Source organism: Rutidosis leptorrhynchoides, chromosome 6, assembly GCF_046630445.1.
Source record: "Rutidosis leptorrhynchoides isolate AG116_Rl617_1_P2 chromosome 6, CSIRO_AGI_Rlap_v1, whole genome shotgun sequence".
Classification (NCBI taxonomy): domain Eukaryota; kingdom Viridiplantae; phylum Streptophyta; class Magnoliopsida; order Asterales; family Asteraceae; genus Rutidosis; species Rutidosis leptorrhynchoides.
The window spans coordinates 402,699,133-402,720,618 of NC_092338.1; the positions used below are offsets into that span (position 1 = coordinate 402,699,133).

The window sequence follows — 21,486 nt, forward strand, 5'->3', positions numbered from 1 at the left end:
ACGGATTTTTACTTCGTCGAAATTTAAGACTTGGCCACGGATCGATTCACGAACCTATAACAAATATATACATATATATCAAAGTATGATCGAAATATATTCACAACATTTTTTATTACGTTTTAATGATTTAAGTTTATTAAATTAGCGGTCCAACGTTAGTAATTGACAACTAGTTGTCCATAGTTAGATGTACAAAAATAAATCAATATATATTATCTCCAATCAATCCACGACCCAGTGTCTACAAATCACAGACTTGATCACAACTTAACATATATATATTATTTTGGAATTAACCTCAACCCTGTATAGCTAACTCAAACATTACTGCATATAGAGTGTCTATGGTTGTTCCAAATAATATATATAGATGGGTCGATATGATATGTCAAAACATTGTATACGTGTCTATGGTCTATCAAAGTTACATAATATGTTAGAGTACATGTATAATACAATATAAGTTAGTTAAGTTATGGTTAGAATAGATTTGTTACAAATTTCACGTAGCTACAACAAGCAAAAATATCCAATTTTGTTTTACCCATAACTTCTTCGTTTTAAATCCGTTTTGAGTGATTCAAGTTGCTATGGTTTCATAATGAATTGAAATTTATGAAACTAAACAGAAAAAGTATAAGTTTTGTGACGACCCAGAAATTTCTGACCAAATTTAAACTTAATCTTTATATGTTTCCGACACGATAAGCAGAGTCTGTAATGTTGAAATCTTAAAAACTTTGAACTGTGTTTAATATATTCATTTGACCTTCGACTGCTCTCGACGATTCACAAACAATTAATTGTAAATATATATGTGTGTATGTATATATAAATAATAATTCGAAATATAATTTGAAGTATTATATGTTGTTGTTATTAAAAATTAATAAAATAAAAATAGGATATTATAATAATTATTATTTAAAATATATATATATATATATATATATATAAAGTATATTAAAAATAAATATTAAATGATTATAACACTCGTTTGATGTTTTGATTGATATTAAGCAAGTTAAATTCAAACTTATGTAATTTTAAAATAAACGGTGATCCGAAAATGAGCTATATAAATTTTAGGTTTATTAAAAATATATTTAGAAGCTAATTAATAAATTTCAACACTTTTTATATTTCACCCATAAATGAAAGGGATAGTTGATGTAATTTTTATTTAATAAATTAATGATCGAATTTTATACCATAATGACCAAAATAAATAAATACATTTAATTTAAAATTTTGAGATTTTTCGGAAGACGTTTAGATATTAACTGTTTAGCAATGAATAACGATATAACACCGCCCGTGAATTCTGTCGGTAGATAGAACCAAAATGTAAGGCTGCTCTACTGTGTTTATGATTGAAATTAAAATTCGTTTACTGTTTCATAAAGTTTAATATCACATGTTGTTTGTTATTACTATATTATAATATTTGTTAGATTATTCGTTTACTGCATTCTATATTATATCCTTCTCTCTATATATGCATATACTTGACACCTACAATTAAACCTTCATGAGCTTCAACCAAAAATCCATCACCCCTCAAATCTCCATTTAACTCTCTTGTTAAACTTCACCACTCTCATGATAATCAATCATCATATTCACTAAAATTGAAAACCATTTATTGCTCGATTTCAATCACCACCGGAACACTTTCATCATTTTGTAATCAAGAACCCACATAACCACCTTGTTTCTTTTTGTTTTCCTCTGATCAAACACTAGGATTAACCAAATCATCATATCCCCAAAACCCACTTAAACAATTGCTCACTTACACCCTTCAACGATCGACCACCTTCACGAACTCTTTCTTTATATAGATACATACACACGTACACCCACATCAACCCATCCATCGACACCTTCACCATCCGAAGTCACCCCACCACCTTCGTTCCTATTTTTTTTTCCAGTCAAAACCCAACACGAACAGCTGCTATTGTAAATGTATATGCCTGATCAACATAGCCACCATAATTCGTTCATTTCTGCAGCCTAAACAGTCGACGGCCCTTTTGCTCAATAACCTATTAAATGTTGCTATGGAATTCAGGTATCCATTTCCTGCTTTCATTTCAGTCTGTCGCTGCCACTGAACGAACTGCAGCTCCTGCTGCAGCATATATATATATATATATATATATATATATATATATATATATATATATATATATATATTCCTGTTCTGAACAAGTAACAATTATGATAATGATGCTACAACCACGATGAAGACGCCAGTGACACATACCATTAGTGAATCCAATTGGGCAGCTTCATATTACTCGTGTGCTCTTGATCTTTTGTGGCTTGGGCTTCATTTTTTTTTCTTTTCTTATTAAAGCAACATGAAATCGAGTTTAATAAGAGGTGTATGTATACTTTATGGATATATATTTTATATGTTGAAGAAGATGAAAGTAGTAGGGTCAGTTCACATTTCCATCTTTCATTAAAAGTTATCCGGATTGAGACTAGAGTCTTAAAAAAAAGTGGTGAGGTCCACGTTAAAAGGCTAGAATAATTTGGAATAGTTATAAAGAAAATTTATTAAAAATATATTACATATATTTAGAGAGTTCATGTGATCATTAAGATGACTGTGATGATTCGAATGATGTTAATGAAGATGATGATAATGATAGTTAGTTGATGTATGATGATGATAACGAAGGTGATGAAGAAATACGACGATGATGATTACTCTTATGAAATTATGATAGATTGATGTTAAGGGTAGATTAGATGTTGATAAAAAGGATAAGTGGGTTTTGATTTTAAAAGGTGATAAAAGGAATCCAAGATTTACGATGTGGGGAAAAGGATTACACAGCGAGTTATATGTTACATATATTTTAGTACGAATTAAATCGGAAATGTAAGGACAGATGGATGGTTGAGAGTGTTTCGGTTTAACTAGAGGTCATGGGTTCGAATCTAGGAGACTGCAAATATTTTTATCAAAAATTTAACAACCGAATTGGGCTACTGAATAATTGGGCTTCTAATTTACTGTTGGGCCAAGTTTGATTGGTCTGTTCAAGCTTGAAACAGAAAATAGGTTAAAACAATTAGTTTGGGGTATTAAATCAGGAATGTAACAAATGGAGCATTGGTCTAAGTGTTATTAGGTTAGCGGGAGGTCGCGGGTTTAAACCTGGACTTGGGCATTTTTTTTAGACTACTTCGTTGAGGTAGTTTATTTATTACTTATTATTATTATTATTATTATTATTATTATTATTATTATTATTATTATTATTATTATTATTATTATTATTATTATTATTATTATCTTTAACATTAAAATTAATATTTTAATTGAAATTATAACTATCATTATTACTATTATTATTATTATTTTCATTAACATAATTTTTTTTATATAATTTTATTTACATTATTTCATTATCACTATTATTATTATTATTATTACAGTATTATTATTTTTACTACAAACACAATAACATTATTATTAGTATTATCATCATTATTACTTTTAACATTAAAATTATTATTTTTAACATTATTATTATTATTATTATTATTATTATTATTATTATTATTATTATCATTTTTATCAAAATCTATATTGTTATTAGAATTATCATTTAGATTATTATTAGTATCAATATTATTATTATTATTATCATTATTACTTTCATATTAATAATATTATTATAACAAATAAATATTTTCTATATAAGAGTATATTATTTACAACTACCTCAATACATCTAATTATATATATTAAGATTATTTATATAAATATTTACATATAACAAATTGTTGATTTTTGATATAATATTAATCATATGTATATATAAAACTATATAAACATTAACTATATTAAATATATACAAATTAAAAATATAAGATATATAATTTAGGATATAATATATAAATTTATTCGATTACGATTATATGTATTAATATACATATGAATGATATAGGTTCGTGAATCCAAGGCCAACCCTACACTTGTTCAATGTCGTCATATGTATTTTTACTACAAAATACAGAATAGTGAGTTTCATTACTCCCTTTTTAAATGCTTTTGCAATATATATTTTTGGGACTGAGAATACATGCGCTTTTATAAATGTTTGACGAAATAGACATAAGTAATTGAAACTACATTATATGGTTGAATGATCGAAGCCGAATATACCCCTTTTAGCCTGGTAATCTAAGAATTAGGGAACATCACTAATTTTGAGAATTAGTGCACCCCTAATTGACACGAATCCTAAAGATAGATCTATTGGGCCCAACAAACCCCATCCGTTGTAGCGGATGCTTTAGTACTTCGAGTTTTTATATCATGTCCGATGGGTCTCCCGGAATGATGGGGATATTCTTATATGCATCTTGTTAATATCGATTATCAGGTGTTCAATCCATATGAATGATTTTTGTCTCTATGCATGGGACGTATATTTATGAGAAATGAAAATGAAAATCTTGTGGTCTATTAAAATGATGAAAATGATCGTTTATTGATAAACTAATGAACTCACCAACCTTTTGGTTGACACTTTAAAGCATGTTTATTCTCAGGTATTAAAGAAATCTTCCGCTGCGCATTAGCTCATTTTAAGGATATTACTTGGAGTCATTCATGGCATATTTCTAAAGACGTTGCATTCGAGTCGTTGAGTTCAGTAAAGATTATGATTAAGTAAATGACAGATTAGATCATTTATAGATGGATATTATGAAATGGTATGCATGCCTGTCAATTTTCGATGTAATGAAAGTTTGTCTTTTAAAACGAATGCACTGTTTGTAAAATGTATCATATAGAGGTCAAATACCTCGCGATGTAATCAAATGTAATGTATTCGTCCAGGTGGATTAGGACGGGGCACTACAGTTGGTATCAGAGCGGTGGTCTTAGCGAACCAGGTCTGCATTAGTGTGTCTAACTGATAAGTCGTTAGGATGCATTAGTGAGTCTGGACTTCGACCGTGTCTGCATGTTAAAAGTTTTGCTTATCATTTCGTGTAAAAATTCTTGTTTATCATTCTTAGGGAATCACTTGCTTATCATTCTTAATCTAGACATATCTTACTGCCTGGATTGCATGAATAGTGTACAGACAAAATTCATATCTTAGCGTATCTGCTAATTCATATCTTAGCATATCTGTTACTGTAAACTTTGCCTAACATATTCTTTAGATTCCTCCGTACCTTATGGGATTTTAGTATTATATATGCATATGTAAATTATGTATTGCAGGTTACTAATCTACATTCTATAATCTATTTCTTATCGAAAATCCTTCATCTGATCGTATGAGATGAATCCCTCAACCAGTTCGAATTCCTCGGATTCCGACAACTATTCCGATATGGAGTTTCACCTAAGCTCCGAAAGCAGTGTCACCAGAATGAATTAACCAATCATCCATCCCCAATTCATCTGATGAGTTCGTAGTCGACTTAATCAATGGAGACGCGAAAAAGGCGATCCTTTTCACCAACCGAATTTACCTGTTGGCGATGAACCTGAAGCACTTATCAGCGACCCAGTCCGAAACACCATTTTCACCCTCATTTCCCAAATACCTCGCCACGATTATATTCAATCTAAAATTCTAAACCTTATTCATTCACTTATTCTGACCGACAATCATCCCGGAATAATAGAAGAAGTCAACGAACTTCACGCTTGAGTAATCAATTTAGAGAATATGGTGCAAAATTTACCAGCCTCAGCAACATCACTGACACCAACATTACCATCAGTAACAGCACCAGTACCATCAACAATCCATGCCTCAACATCTCATTCTGTACCTCAAGTATAATCATCGTTCTACGTATCGTTCTACGTATCGTTCTACATAGATTATCTTCGTTCTACATGATGATTATGTAAACTCTAATGTTTTAGAGATTATGTATCATAGTTCTAATCGTAAATCTGATGAGTTTAATATCATATTGACCCATTAAATCCATGATTACGTCTGAAGAAAATATATATGTATATATGTTTTCATAAAGATTGTAATTAAAATTCTTTTGTACAAACTGTTAATGGTGAAAATATTTTAACGGGTAGGTAATACTCGAGGGATATTTAGATTTCACATTAATAAGTTACATTGTACATTCTTCGAATCTGATTCAACAGTCACTTACTATCCTACATACATCCACGGATAAATGTATCCGTTCACCGCAGAATAACCATTTTCATTCAATTTCATATTTGGATTTAGACCTATCAGAATCCAACAAGTGGCATAATGAAGAAAACATTTGACAAAAATAAAATTTGTTAGAAACAAACAAATTAACTATGAGGAATTTTGTTAAGAATCCACGCTAACTGTTCCTAGCTAACTGTTCCTAGCTAACTGGTTACATTTTATTTATCGCAATTTATTTATCGCCAATTATATTCTCGCAATTTTATTTATTGTCAATTAATTTCTGTTTTTTATTTTACGCACTTTAAATATCGGGACACGTATACAAGGTTTTGACATATCATATCGACACATCTATATATATTATTTGAAATAACCATAGACACTTTATATGCAGTAATGACTGAGTTAACTATACAGGGTTGAGGTTGATTTTACAATAATATATATACTTTGAGTTGTGATCAAGTCTGAGACATGTACACGGGTCACGATACGTATTAATTAATTCGAATATTATATATTAAACTATATATAAATTATTAGACTGTTAACTATGGACTATCGACTGTGGACTAATAACATTGGACAATTAAAATGAATTAAAATATTGATTATAACATATGAAACTACACATTTCTTCAAGTTTGCCACTTGATTTCATCTTAAACCTCATTTGTATCTTGACGATTACAATCTGCATTCAAACCTTTCATGATTCTTGAAAGCACCTCAATCGAGAGGATGAGTCAACCGCACTTCATCTACGGAAGAAAAGATTGATGCATATAGTTATGCACCTAAAAACCCTTGGAACCTGAGTAAACGTCTAACACGTATCTGTGCTAGCTCCTTTGGCGTTGTTGTTACCGAAAATAATTTTGCAATCCCTTTCCAAAGTAGCTAATTTTGTCACAGCTCCAGCAAGTCAACTTCGACTTTTTATTCAGATTAGTCTTATTATAACCTTGATATATAAGTTTGCCTTTCGTCATCGTTATCAGAGAACGTTTTATATTCCACCATATTACCATCAGCGTTTAATCGTCTAAAAACACAATTCTCTTGAAACCACCTCAGATTGATAACCGATGATTCAGATATTGTAACATTAAATGCAGAGGAAACAACAAAATCGTAGATGGTCTAAACGGCCCAAAAGTTTGATAATAAAGAATGGGATGTTGGGAACACTCGTGAGAAAATGTGGTACTGAAAAACAGATTGAGCTAACCAGGAAGGAGGCTGTGGACAAATCACAAGGACTAAACCTACCTTCAAGGAATCCAAATGATTCAATGTCTGCTGAAATTATTATCTAATACCTTGCTCCTAACTCTAAACCTTTACGGGCAAATCTTATTCATCATTCATCGATATTAGAAATTCTAAGATATCATCGTATCTTTCATTATAAATATCCTCGATATTTCTGGAGATATTTTCATAACTATTCTGAAATCATTAATCTTCTCGCAATGTCAGTAGTACATCAGAAAGGAAACTGTTTTAGTTTCTAAATTCTGAAAGATTCAAATGTAAAATATGAATGTTATTGAAGTAGTGTTGGAAATTGATGCACGAGTTAGTATAATATAATGACACTTGATCAAGTGATTATATTATAGTAAGTCATGCTGAGTTTCTAATGGAACGTGATGATTCACAGATCATGCCGTCATCATTTGCCATGTTACACGACTCTTGTATTCTATTTAACCTCAAAAATATCAAGAAAATATTTTTGATGATTCGGTCTTTTCCGGATATTCTGGTAATTTGACAAATCAAATCGTGCTACTACCTTTCCTTTCTACCTTGTATATTATGATAATTCGAAACTCCATACTTACGAATTCTGGACCATTACTTGCGAAAAGAAAACAAAAGCATGAAGCTCCAAAATAGAAAGGGGATATAAATCGCAGCAAATAGGAGAGAGTATTAACTATAAATGACAATGATTATAGAAGCCGGAAGCAGGGACTCCGAAATATAAGGGAGAATATAAAGCCCGATAACAACACGTAAATTACAAACCGTGTATGTCAATGTTTATCGCAACATAAAGATACGGGAGAATTAAAAACACTATAACCCCAAGGGCGAAGTAGAAGTAAACAGAATCCTCCGATGGAAGTTGGAAAAGGAGAATGATTGTTGCGATAGTTAGGATAAGGACAAGGATCAGAACTAGATTAAGCATTTTTACAAGCTTTAGAAGTATGGATTAAGGAAGAAAGTATAGGGATGGTGAGAATAATAAAATGAAAAAGGTAGATTTATAATGAAAATATCCGACAGAGCAATCGAGGCAGATGATCGCATTTAATTAAAGAGATCTTAATTTTCTTAATCACTGATGAATCAAATCTTATATAGATAACGAAGATTTTCTTTGAAATCCCTTGAATTCCGGAATTCAACCATGGCTAGTCAAAAGTTATGATGAAACATGTCTTTCTCATTTCACTATTTAGTTATAGCTTCATTCGTACTATTCGAGTAATCGAGTTATTTTATCCGTATTACTCAGTGATGATAAAACCCTATTTATCAACTCATATTCGTCATGAAAACAAATATATACTTAGTGATCAAATCCGTATTACTCGATTCACGAACTAATAACAAATATATACATGTATATCAAAGTATGATCAAAATATATTCAAAACATTTTTTATTACGTTTTAATGATTTAAGTTTATTAAATTAGCGGTCCAACGTTAGTAATTTATAACTAGTTGTCCATAGTTGGATGTACAGAAATAAATCGATATATATTATCTCGAATCAATCCACGACCCAATGTCTACAAGTCTCAGACTCGATCACAACTCAAAGTATATATATTATTTTGGAATCAACCTCAACCCTGTATAGCTAACTCAAGCATGACTGCATATAGAGTGTCTATGGTTGTTCCAAATAATATATATAGATGGGTCGATATGATATGTCAAAACATTGTATACGTGTCTATGGTCTATCAAGGTTACATAATATGTTAGAGTACATGTATAATACAATATAAGTTAGTTAATTTATGGTTAGAATAGATTTGTTACAAATTTCACGTAGCTACAACAAGCAAAAATATCCAATTTTGTTTTACCCATAACTTCTTTGTTTTAAATCTGTTTTGAGTGATTCAAGTTGCTATGGTTTCATAATGAACTGAAATTTATGAAACTAAACAGAAAAAGTATAAGTTTTGTGACGACCCAGAAATTTCTGACCAAATTTAAACTTAATCTTTATATGTTTCTGACACGATAAGCAGAGTCTGTAATGTTGAAATCTTAAAAACTTTGAACTGTGTTTAATATATTCATTTGACCTTCGACTGCTCTCGACGATTCACGAACAATTAATTGTAAAAAGATATATGTGTATATATATATATATAAATAATAATTCGAAATATAATTTGAAGTATTATATGTTGTTGTTATTAAAAATTAATAAAATAAAAATAGGATATTATAATAATTATTATTTAAAATATATCTATATATATATATATATATATATATATATAAAGTATATTAAAAATAAATATTAAATGATTATAATACTCGTTTGATGTTTCGATTGATATTAAGCAAGTTAAATTCAAACTTATGTAATTTTAAAATAAACGGTGATCCGAAAATGAGCTATATAAATTTTAGGTTTATTAAAAATATATTTAGAAGCTAATTAATAAATTTCAACACTTTTTATATTTCACCCATAAATGAAAGGGATAGTTGATGTAATTTTTATTTAATAAATTAATGATCGAATTTTATACCATAATGACCAAAATAAATAAATATATTTAATTTAAAAATTTGAGATTTTTTCGGAAGACATTTAGATATTAACTGTTTAGCAATGAATCACGATATAACACCGCCCGTGAATTCTGTCGGTAGATAGAACCAAAATGTAAGGCTGCTCTACTGTGTTTATTATTGAAATTAAAATTCGTTTACTGTTTCATAAAGTTTAATATCACATGTTGTTTGTTATTACTATATTATAATATTTGTTAGATTATTCGTTTACTGCATTCTATATTATATCCTTCTCTCTATATATGCATATACTTGACACCTACAATTAAACCTTCATGAGCTTCAACCAAAAATCCATCACCCCTCAAATCTCCATTTAACTCTCTTGTTAAACTTCACCACTCTCATGATAATCAATCATCATATTCACTAAAATTGAAAACCATTTATTGCTCGATTTCGATCACCGCCGGAACACTTTCATCATTTTGTAATCAAGAACCAACATAACCACCTTGTTTCTTTTTGTTTTCCTCTGATCAAATACTAGGATTAACCAAACCATCATATGCCCAAAACCCACTTAAACAATTGCTCACTTACACCCTTCAACGATCGACCACCTTCACGAACTCTTTCTTTATATAGATACATACACACGTACACCCACATCAACCCATCCATCGACACCTTCACCATCCGAAGTCACCCCACCACCTTCGTTCCTATTTTTTTTTCAGTCAAAACCCAACACGAACATCTGCTATTGTAAATGTATATGCCTGATCAACACAACCACCATAATTCGTTCGTTTCTGCAGCCTAAACAGTCGACGGCCCTTTTGCTCAATAACCTATTAAATGTTGCTATGGAATTCAGGTATCCGTTTCCTGCTTTCATTTCAGTCTGTCACTGCCACTGAACGAACTGCAGCTCCTGCAGCAGCATATATATATATATATGTATATATATATATATATATATATATATATATATATATATATATATATATATATATATATATATATATATATATTTTTTTTTTCCTGTTCCGAACAAGTAACAATTATGATAATGATGCTACAACCACGATGAAGACGCCAGTGACACATACCATTAGTGAATCCAATCGGGCAGCTTCATATTACTCGTGTGCTCTTGATCTTTTGTGGCTTGGGCTTCGTTTTTTTTCTTTCTTATTAAAGCAACATGAAATCGAGTTTAATAAGAGGTGTATGTATACTTTATGGATATGTATTTTATATGTTGAAGAAGATGAAAGTAGTAGGGTCAGTTCACATTTCCATCGTTCATTAAAAGTTATCCGGATTGAGACTAGAGTCTTAAAAAAAAAGGTGGTGAGGTCCACGTTAAAAGGCTAGAATAATTTGGAATTGTTATAAAGAAAATTTATTAAAAATATATTACATATATTTGGAGAGTTCATGTGATCATTAAGATGACTGTGATGATTCGAATGATGTTAATGAAGATGATGATAATGATAGTTAGTTGATGTATGATGATGATAACGAAGGTGATGAAGAAATACGACGATGATGATTACTCTTATGAAATTATGATAGATTGATGTTAAGGGTAGATTAGATGTTGATAAAAAGGATAAGTGGGTTTTGATTTTAAAAGGTGATAAAAGGAATCCAAGATTTACGATGTGGGGAAAAGGATTACACAGTGAGTTATATGTTACATATATTTTAGTACGAATTAAATCAGAAATGTAAGGACAGACAGATGGTTGAGAGTGTTTCGGTTTACTAGAGGTCATGGGTTCGAATCTAGGCGACTGCAAATATTTTTATCAAAAATTTAACAACCGAATTGGGCTACTGAATAATTGGGCTTCTAATTTACTGTTGGGCCAAGTTTGATTTGTCTGTTCAGGCTTGGAACAGAAAACAGGTTAAAACAATTAGTTTGGGGTATTAAATCATGAATGTAACAAATGGAGCATTGGTCTAAGTGTTATTGGGTTAGCGGGAGGTCGGGGTTCAAATCTGGACTTGGGCATTTTTTTTAGACTACTTCGTTGAGGTAGTTTATTTATTACTTATTATTATTATTATTATTATTATTATTATTATTATTATTATTATTATTATTATTATTATTATTATTATTATTATTATTATTATTATTATTATTATTATTATTAACATTAAAATTAATATTTTAATTGAAATTATAACTATCATTATTACTATTATTATTATTATTTTCATTAACATGATTTTTTTTATATAACTTTATTTACATTATTTCATTATCACTATTATTATTATTATTATTATTACAGTATTATTATTTTTACTACAAACATAATAACATTATTATTAGTATTATCATCATTATTACTTTTAACATTAAAATTATTATTTTTAACATTATTATTATTATTATTATTATTATTATTATCATTTTTATCAAAATTTATATTATTATTAGAATTATCATTTAGATTATTATCAGTATCAATATTATTATTATTATTATTATTATTATTATCATTATTACTTTCATATTAACAATATTATTATAACAAATAAATATTTTCTATATAAGAGTATATTATTTACAACTACCTCAATACATCTAATTATATATATTAAGATTATTTATATAAATATTTACATATAACAAATTGTTGATTTTTGATATAATATTAATCATATGTATATATAAAACTATATAAACATTAACTATATTAAATATATATAAATTAAAAATATAAGATATATAATTTAGGATATAATATATAAATTTATTCGATTACGATTATATGTATTAATATACATATGAATGATATAGGTTCGTGAATCCAAGGCCAACCCTACACTTGTTCAATGTCGTCATATGTATTTTTACTACAAAATACAGAATAGTGAGTTTCATTACTCCCTTTTTAAATGCTTTTGCAATATATATTTTTGGGACTGAGAATACATGCGCTTTTATAAATGTTTGACGAAATAGACACAAGTAATTGAAACTACATTATATGGTTGAATGATCGAAGCCGAATATGCCCCTTTTAGCCTGGTTATATAAGAATTAGGGAACATCACTAATTTTGAGAATTAGTGCACCCCTAATTGACGCGAATCCTAAAGATAGATCTATTGGGCCCAACAAACCCCATCCGTTGTAGCGGATGCTTTAGTACTTCGAGTTTTTATATCATGTCCGATGGGTGTCCCGAAATGATGGGGATATTCTTATATGCATCTTGTTAATGTCGATTATCAGGTGTTCAATCCATATGAATGATTTTTGTCTCTATGCATGTGACGTATATTTATGAGAAATGGAAATGAAAATCTTGTGGTCTATTAAAATGATGAAAATGATCGTTTATTAATAAACTAATGAACTCACCAACCTTTTGGTTGACACTTTAAAGCATGTTTATTCTCAGGTATTAAAGAAATCTTCCGCTGTGCATTAGCTCATTTTAAGGACATTACTTGGAGTCATTCATGACATATTTCGAAAGACGTTGCATTCGATTCGTTGAGTTCAGTAAAGATTATGATTAAGTAAATGACAGATTAGATCATTTATAGATGGATATTATGAAATGGTATGCATGTCTGTCAACTTTCGATGTAATGAAAGTTTGTCTTTTAAAACGAATGCAATGTTTGTAAAATGTATCATATAGAGGTCAAATACCTCGCGATGTAATCAAATGTAATGTATTCGTCCAGATGGATTAGGACGGGGCACTACAAGTTTATAGTCAGAAATACAGGTTACAAGTCATTTTTGTAAGAGGTAGTCATTTCAGTCGAAAGAACGACGTCTTGATGACCATTTTGAAAAGCATACTTTCACTTTGAGTTTAACCATGATTTTTGGATATAGTTTCATGTTCATAAGAAAAATCATTTTTCCAGAAGGACAACTTTTAAATCAAAGTTTATCATAGTTTTTAATTATCTAACCCAAAACAGCCCTCGGTGTTACTACGACGGCGTATGTCCGGTTTTATGGTGTTCTTCGTGTTTCCAGGCTTTAAATCATTAAGTTAGCATATCATATAGATATAGAACATGTGTTTAGTTTATTTTAAAAGTTAAGTTAGAAGGATTAACTTTGTTTGCGAACAAGTTTAGAGTTAACTAAACTATGTTCTAGTGATTACATGTTATAATCTTTGAATAAAATAGTTTTATATATATGAATCGAATGATGTTATGAACATCATTACTACCTCAAGTTTAGTAGGTAAACCTACTGGAAGTGACAAAAAATTGATCTAGCTTCAAAGGATTCTTGGATGGCTTGAAAGTTCTTGAAGTAGAATCATGACACGAAAATAAGTTCAAGTAAGATTATCACTCAAATTAAGATAGTTTATAGTTATAGAAATCGAATCAAAGTTTGGATATGAATATTACCTTGAATAAGAAAGATAACCTACTGTAATTTACAAAGGTTTCTTGATCTTAGATGATTACTTGGAATTGATTTGCAAGATTGAAAGTAAACTAGCAAACTTGAAAGGATTTTCGAAGTGTTCTTGAAGTGTTCTTCCTATGATGATTATAGCTTGATTCTTGAAGTAATTTTTGATGAAGATGATGATTAGTTTACTGGAAATTTCGTTCCTAAGAGTGTGTGTGTGTGTGTGTTTAGAGAGAATTAGAAAGAGAATTGGAAGTGAAATGGATTGATTGGTGAGTGGTGAATGGTGAGTGGTGAGTGGGGTTAAAAGGAGTTCTAGTTAGTTGACTAGTTCATGGTAGAAGTTAAATTTGATTAGTCATGCATGACATAATCAAGAGTGGAATCCCATGCTAGTTCCTATTGGTATATACCCATAGTAAGTATGTCTAGAAGCTGTGTATAATACGGGTACGAATACTGAATGACTACGAGTAGAATTGTTGATGAAAATGAATGAAAATGTAATTGTAAGCATTTTTGCTAAGTAGAAGTACTTTGATATGTGTCTTGAAGTCTTTCAAAAGTGTACTAATACATCTTAATACACTACATGTATATTCATTTTAACTGAGTCGTTAAGTCATCGTTAGTCGTTACATGTAAGTGTTGTTTTTTTTTTTGAAAGCTTTAAGTTAACGATCTCATTTAATGTTGTTGAAAGCTTTAAATCAAATTTTAACACATTTTTAATAAAGCGATATTAACGACTAATTACGAAAGCGTTGAAGTCTTTCATTTAATGTCTTGAAGTCTTTCAAAAGTGTTGTTTTTTTTGCCACCCCTTAGACCCCGCCAGGGGTTGCCACCCCTTGGACCCCGCTATCGGGGGCGCTGTCCCCGAACCCCCGTTATAATTACGATAAGTTCAAACAAGTGTGCACTCCACACTTTCTCAAACTTGTTCGATATTTATCAAGGTTATTTTGGTTAACAAATTAATCCCATTACACTTAAATAATATTGGTGACACAAATCACCAACAATGAATATATCTTAATATGATATATATATATATATATATATATATATATATATATATATATATATATATATATATATATATATATATATATATACATTAAAATGTCGTTACAATGATAATCGTTACATATATGTCTCGTTTCGAAATTCTTAAGTTAGTAATCTTGTTTTTACATATGTAGTTCATTGTTAACACACTTAATGATATATATAATTATCATGTCATATACAAGTTATAATGTTCGTGAATCATCGGACAAACTGGGTGGTCAAATGTTAACACAAAATCCGTTTCAATTAATCAAGTCTTAACAAGTTTGATTGCTTAACATGTTGGAAACATTTAATCATGTAAATATAGTTTTCATTTAATATATAATCATGGAAAAGTTCGGGTCACTACATATAGAGTATCAAGTTATGCTACTATGTTATACTGTTATAGTTGCCATGCTTAGTAGATATGTTGTAATAATGATCACTGTAGAGTTGCCATGCTAGTCATAGTGACAGTTGTCCGTAGTGGTAGTTGCTTAACAGTTGTGTGCACAATGTAGGTGTTCATCAGCACCCACACTTTTGACAGGTCACTCATATGAGTGACCACACTTTTGAGGGTCAACCACACGTTTGAGGGCTCACTCGCACGAGTGAGACCTCAGTCACACGTGTGAGCACAGGGTCAGATTTGTGGAAACTTGTTTTGGTCATAACTTTCAAATCGTAACTCCGTTTTTGACGAATCAAGTATCGTTGGAATAGTAATGAAAAATCCTTTCCAATGGTAAACTCTTTAGAAGCTATATCAAAATATATTTGGGTCAGAAATAGAGGTATTAGCGTATGTGTCTAGTGTGCATGCATTAATCTGTTATTATGGGTTGAATTCTTAATATAGGCTTATGAATGAATGAATATATGATGAATATAGGTTGGAAAATATCTTTACATATTGCTATTGATGTTCCTTTTCACTCGCACAAGTGAGCCTTCACTCACACGAGTGAACTTTCACTCGTACGATTGAGGCGGTCAACTGCATGGTGAACCGCACGAGTGAGTGGTTACTTGAACTGTTATATTTGCTAGTTGGATCGTACGGTTGAGATGTGACTCGTACGAGTCATATGTCACTCGTGTGGTCAACCGTATGGATCTACTGTTGTGTAATTAGATATTTGGCCAAGGACCAAACGTACGAGTGAGGTGTCAACCGCACGGTTGAGGTTTCTCAGACGTGCGGATGAGTGTCACTCGTACGGTTGACATGTCAGATTGATTAAGTGCTGGTAGCGGTGTTGTTGTTTGTTGTCGGGTTGTTATCAAGACATGATTACTGACTGTGTTATGTCTATTCTCAGGTGATAAAGACGAAGAGAAGGCTCAGTAAGATTAGAATTCTGAGTTCCTTCTGTTGCTGGTAATCGGTGAGTGGGATTATCTCCGGGTGTAGTATAGAGTAGCAAGTTGTGCTACTATGTTATACTGTTATAGTTGCCATGCTTAGTAGATATGTTGTAATAATGATCACTGTAGAGTTGCCATGCTAGTCATAGTGACAGTTGTCCGTAGTGGTAGTTGCTTAACAGTTGTGTGCACAAGTTGTAGTTGCCAGTTGGAACCTATAGTTGTTAAGTTCAGCTCAGAGAGGTCAACCTAGTTGTGGTTGAGTCTAGTTGGCTACTGTTTGTTGAGTATAGTGCTGAACGACGCATCACCTGCGTGTGGATGACTATACTGGGGATTCAATAGTAAAGACTATCGGTAGACGCTAGACTGATCAGCTAGTGGTCGTGTGCCCGTACAAGCCGCCGATCCTCTAGTTGGAGCATTGTTGATAGTTGCTAGTTGCCAGTTGATAGTTGCTAGTTGTTAGTTGTCAGATGATTAGTTGTTAGTTGCCGGTTGCCTGTTATTGATTGTTGTAGCTGCTGTAGTTGTACAAGTTGGTACTGTATGCTAGATCTGTTAGATGATTCCATTCACTTAGCCTTGTGCTAACCACCCCCCCCCCCCCTCACCTCCTCCCTTGCAGGTTTTGGATGTTAGCGGGTTTCGGGATAGAAGTGGTTGTTTGAAGATATGTTTGACAAGACGAACTCTGATGTCTTAACTTTTATAAATATGTAACTAGCCGTTTAATGTAACACCGGTGGTTTGTAATGGAGTAATTAACTAAGGGTATTTATGTAAATTAAGTCTTCCGCTATATATATATATATATATATATATATATATATATATATATATATATATATATATATATATATATATATATATATATATTGAGCAGCCTAAACCCTTTATTATTTTTGCATTTCTTTCTCTCTGAACTTTCTAATTATAATTGTTTCATCCTTTTTTTCTATGTTTGTCATTCCATTCATTTCCAATTGATAATTCTAGTTACCGCCATTCTCTATCAAGTATTTAAAATTAAATTACTGTTGGCATATCAATTAAGACATGAATACATGATCTCTCGAGTCTCGACCTTAACATGTTCTTCAAGAATAGTAACATATACTCAACGTTGCAGTACTTAGATGCAACTAGACACGAAACTTATAAACCACGACATAGGGTCGGTTCAACCCATTCAACACACACTTTGAGAAAGTTGTATAAGACTATAAGGCTTAGAAGCTCAATAAGTCAATGTTACTCTTCATATTTATACTGAAGTCTCAGGTGATAACTAAACATTAATCGTTGTAGAACACTTGCTGTAATAATTCAAGCTGAGCCCAAGTAGAGTGGCACATCATATAAGTTTTAAACATTTACAAAATAACACATAAGTTTGAAACATCCTTAAAGTTTTAATGTTTTCAACATTTAAAAATCAACGAATAAGTTATCTTCATTTACAAATCAACACATACTTTTAAACATCCTATCCTTAAAGATGTGACATTTAATCATTTATCTTTTTTGTTATTATTATTATACTTACAACCTCCGTCCCAATTAGATAGTCCTGTTTTTCCATTTTGAGATGTCCCAAATTAATAGTCCACTTCCATAAATAGAAAGGAAAGAGGATATTTGATTGGTGGATCTGGAGAGAGAAAATATTTTATTGGTGAATAAATGAAGTTAGTGGGATTTCCTAAAACTGTGTGTCATTTTGTCTGTGGACTATTAAATTGGGACGAATGGAGTATCACTTTTATCGAATGGTTTATACAAATCGTAGATGTACGTTTTAAAAGTGTTAGAGCGAAATTATTTTTCACGGCAATGCGCAGACATGTGCGGATTTCAATTATAAAAACACAAAGCGAAATATTTCTCGGGGCAACGCCTAGGCTACCCCACTCTTTAACCCCAATTCTTAATATTAACGGTTACATATAACAGATTTCGTACTTTATTTATGTTTAGGATGGGATTAGTCTTACGACAATCTTTATGAACATCGTTAGTATGCTTAAAATAATTGTAAATTTATAATAATTGCTATCTGAAAGTCAACTTAAACGATACGTACAATTATTTAAAGCATTTTAACGACAACTTCTAAGGACCATCATTTAAAAATTTCAAATTTATTTTTGAAATAGTAGTTTTTTGGGAGCAACTTCCAAAAATAGAAATTTGAAAGAAAAAAAAAGTTTACAAATCTAGTATAACCGGACTTTGAAAGTCCGGTTTGGGGCAAACCGGCTTTTCAAACGCCGGTTTGTGCCCTTTTTGTCCAGATGACAGAGTGACAATGCAAACCGGACTTTGAAAATCCGGTTTGACACGTGACATCTATCTATAACTTCTATTAAAATCCTAAAATGATGACATCATAAATAAGTTTTTTTCTTTATTAAAAAAAATTAAAAATAAAAAAGAAAAAAATCTAAACAACTTACGTGACATCATTAATTATTTAATTTACAATTAAAATATAATCTTAATATTTACAATTATATTAGTATCATAACATACGCTCATTTTTTCCAAATTAAAATCAATAACCCTAGAAAAGACGCTTCCACCAGCTTCTTCTTCGTTGCAGGTTAGGGTTTCTTTTTCAGATTTACATATTTCCTAACGAATCATCAGCAGTTTCTCTTATTCTTCCTTTCAGTTTAGGGTTTTTTTCTCCAAATAATTTAGGGTTCATGTGTTGTTACTCGATTATTACTTCTAATCTCCAATTTCTGTGATTTTACTGTCTAAGATTGCATATGATCTTCTTCTTTTCACGTTTTCAATCTCATATGCTTTTACTGTCTAATAAAGTAACCATTTTCATGTGTTTAGGTTTAATATGTTACACTCTTTAATTAAATATCTATGTAATACTCAATTTCATCAATTGTTACATGTTAACACGTTAAATGACTTACAGCAGGTGATAAATTTTCAGGTTTCAGCTGATATATACATTCATTGTTTTCAATGAAGAAGAAGCAGAAAATGGGTGCTGTTTCTGTCACTTCTAATGTGGTTGCTACACCTGTTGTTGATCTCAAAACATTAAGAAGTTAAAAGACCTCTTCCGTGGATATTATACAGGTACCAAAAGTTAGGGGTTAAATGGTGATTAGTGAGTGCATGAAAGGTGTTCGATGAAATGTCTGAGACAAAAAGAGAACGTGGTATGAATTATAAATTGCCTCTGTATCTTTCTAGCGAAATTGTTCACGTTGTTCGTGTTGAATTCATAATTTTGATTTAAGGAAGACTATTGATGAGATTGTTGACTCAATAATAGTATTAAATTATGAATACATCAGTGTTATTATTACATGTAGCACTTCTAAAAACTGTGTAACTAATTAATACATACCATTGGTTGGATGCAGCAAGTGTATGTTGTCGTGTTATCAACAATAAACTCTTTTGAAGTGGAATATGGGTGGGTTTATATTGGTTGCAGGAAATGCAAAAAGATGGTTGTTAAGAGGAGATATGGTGACTCTTGAAGATATTGATAATGATAGTCAAGAAACAGCGATTAATAGTTTTTTTTAATTAAATGTTTCATGATAGAGTTTTCTGGATTGTTACCCGGAGGCTTCGTGTCCAAGAATCCAAGGATACACCCTTTGAGATTCATTCTGTACATATATACATAAATTAGTTGGTCAAGTGAATTAGAAAAAAAAAAAATTCCATTATAGTATTCGATTTATTTGAGTACATGGTATTTTCCAATGATGTTCATGAGACGTGTATGTTTGATCACCTACAAGCTAAGGTGTTTATATATTTCTGCATATGTTTTTATAAGGTTTGTTATTTCATTTGCTTTATTTTTTATTTGTATTATTTCATGTGTATCTTTTTACTTAGTATATACGTTTATGCTTTTTGCCTTTTGACATGATGATGAATCCTTGCTGAATCGGGTTTGAAGATCTAACAAGGTATGAGTTATGTTATATATTTATGTTATGATATGTTCTTATGGTAAGAATTGATGGATCGGTGATGGCCAAATGATGTAGATAAACTCATGTGAAAAGCAAAGATCTATGGGGTGGATGTAAACATTTGAGGATCAATTTTGATGGTGTTTGTGAGCCTCAATTCAATCAAGTCCTAAACATTGAGCTGGATCAGATCATTGAGTTATTTTATTTTATTTTGATTTCCTTGAATTGTTTTCACTTACCTTAAATTTTGATATGTATATCTTCATTAACCGGTGCAGGCTTGCAATTTTCTCGATGAAAAATGGTGCTCGAAGTTTCTTGTGATCATCGCACAAAAGAGCGAGGTACCACACCAAATTCTTCTTGCCAGGATCTCCTGATAACGTTTAACCCGATAATTCATTTTAAGTATACGAATGCATTTTAATGAAAGTGAGAGGGTGTTTATGTAGACTTTGGAAACATGCTACATCACTTTCTGAATCTAATTATGGGTGTAAATGTATCTTCGTTGTAACAGGAATCGTGGTTGACAATAAAGTGTCACCCACGGAACAATGACTTTTACATGTGTTCGCATACTTGAATGATGGTGAGTATCCTTAAAAATTTCTATGACTTATTTGGGTATATTAAGTAACTATTTTTGTAAAGCCTCGCTTGATGGAACCATTGAAACAGGG

The 21,486-nt window shown here is 30.8% G+C and overlaps 1 long non-coding RNA gene across 1 annotated transcript; it reads left to right on the plus strand.

Moving 5' to 3' along the window:
• Nucleotides 1–19,387: 19,387 nt before the first annotated feature.
• LOC139855670 (uncharacterized) lies at nucleotides 19,388–21,394 on the plus strand. The gene is made up of 3 exons (XR_011761509.1): nucleotides 19,388–19,437; nucleotides 19,792–20,794; nucleotides 20,876–21,394. It is a non-coding gene; the product is annotated as an uncharacterized lncRNA (long non-coding RNA).
• Nucleotides 21,395–21,486: the final 92 nt, after the last annotated feature.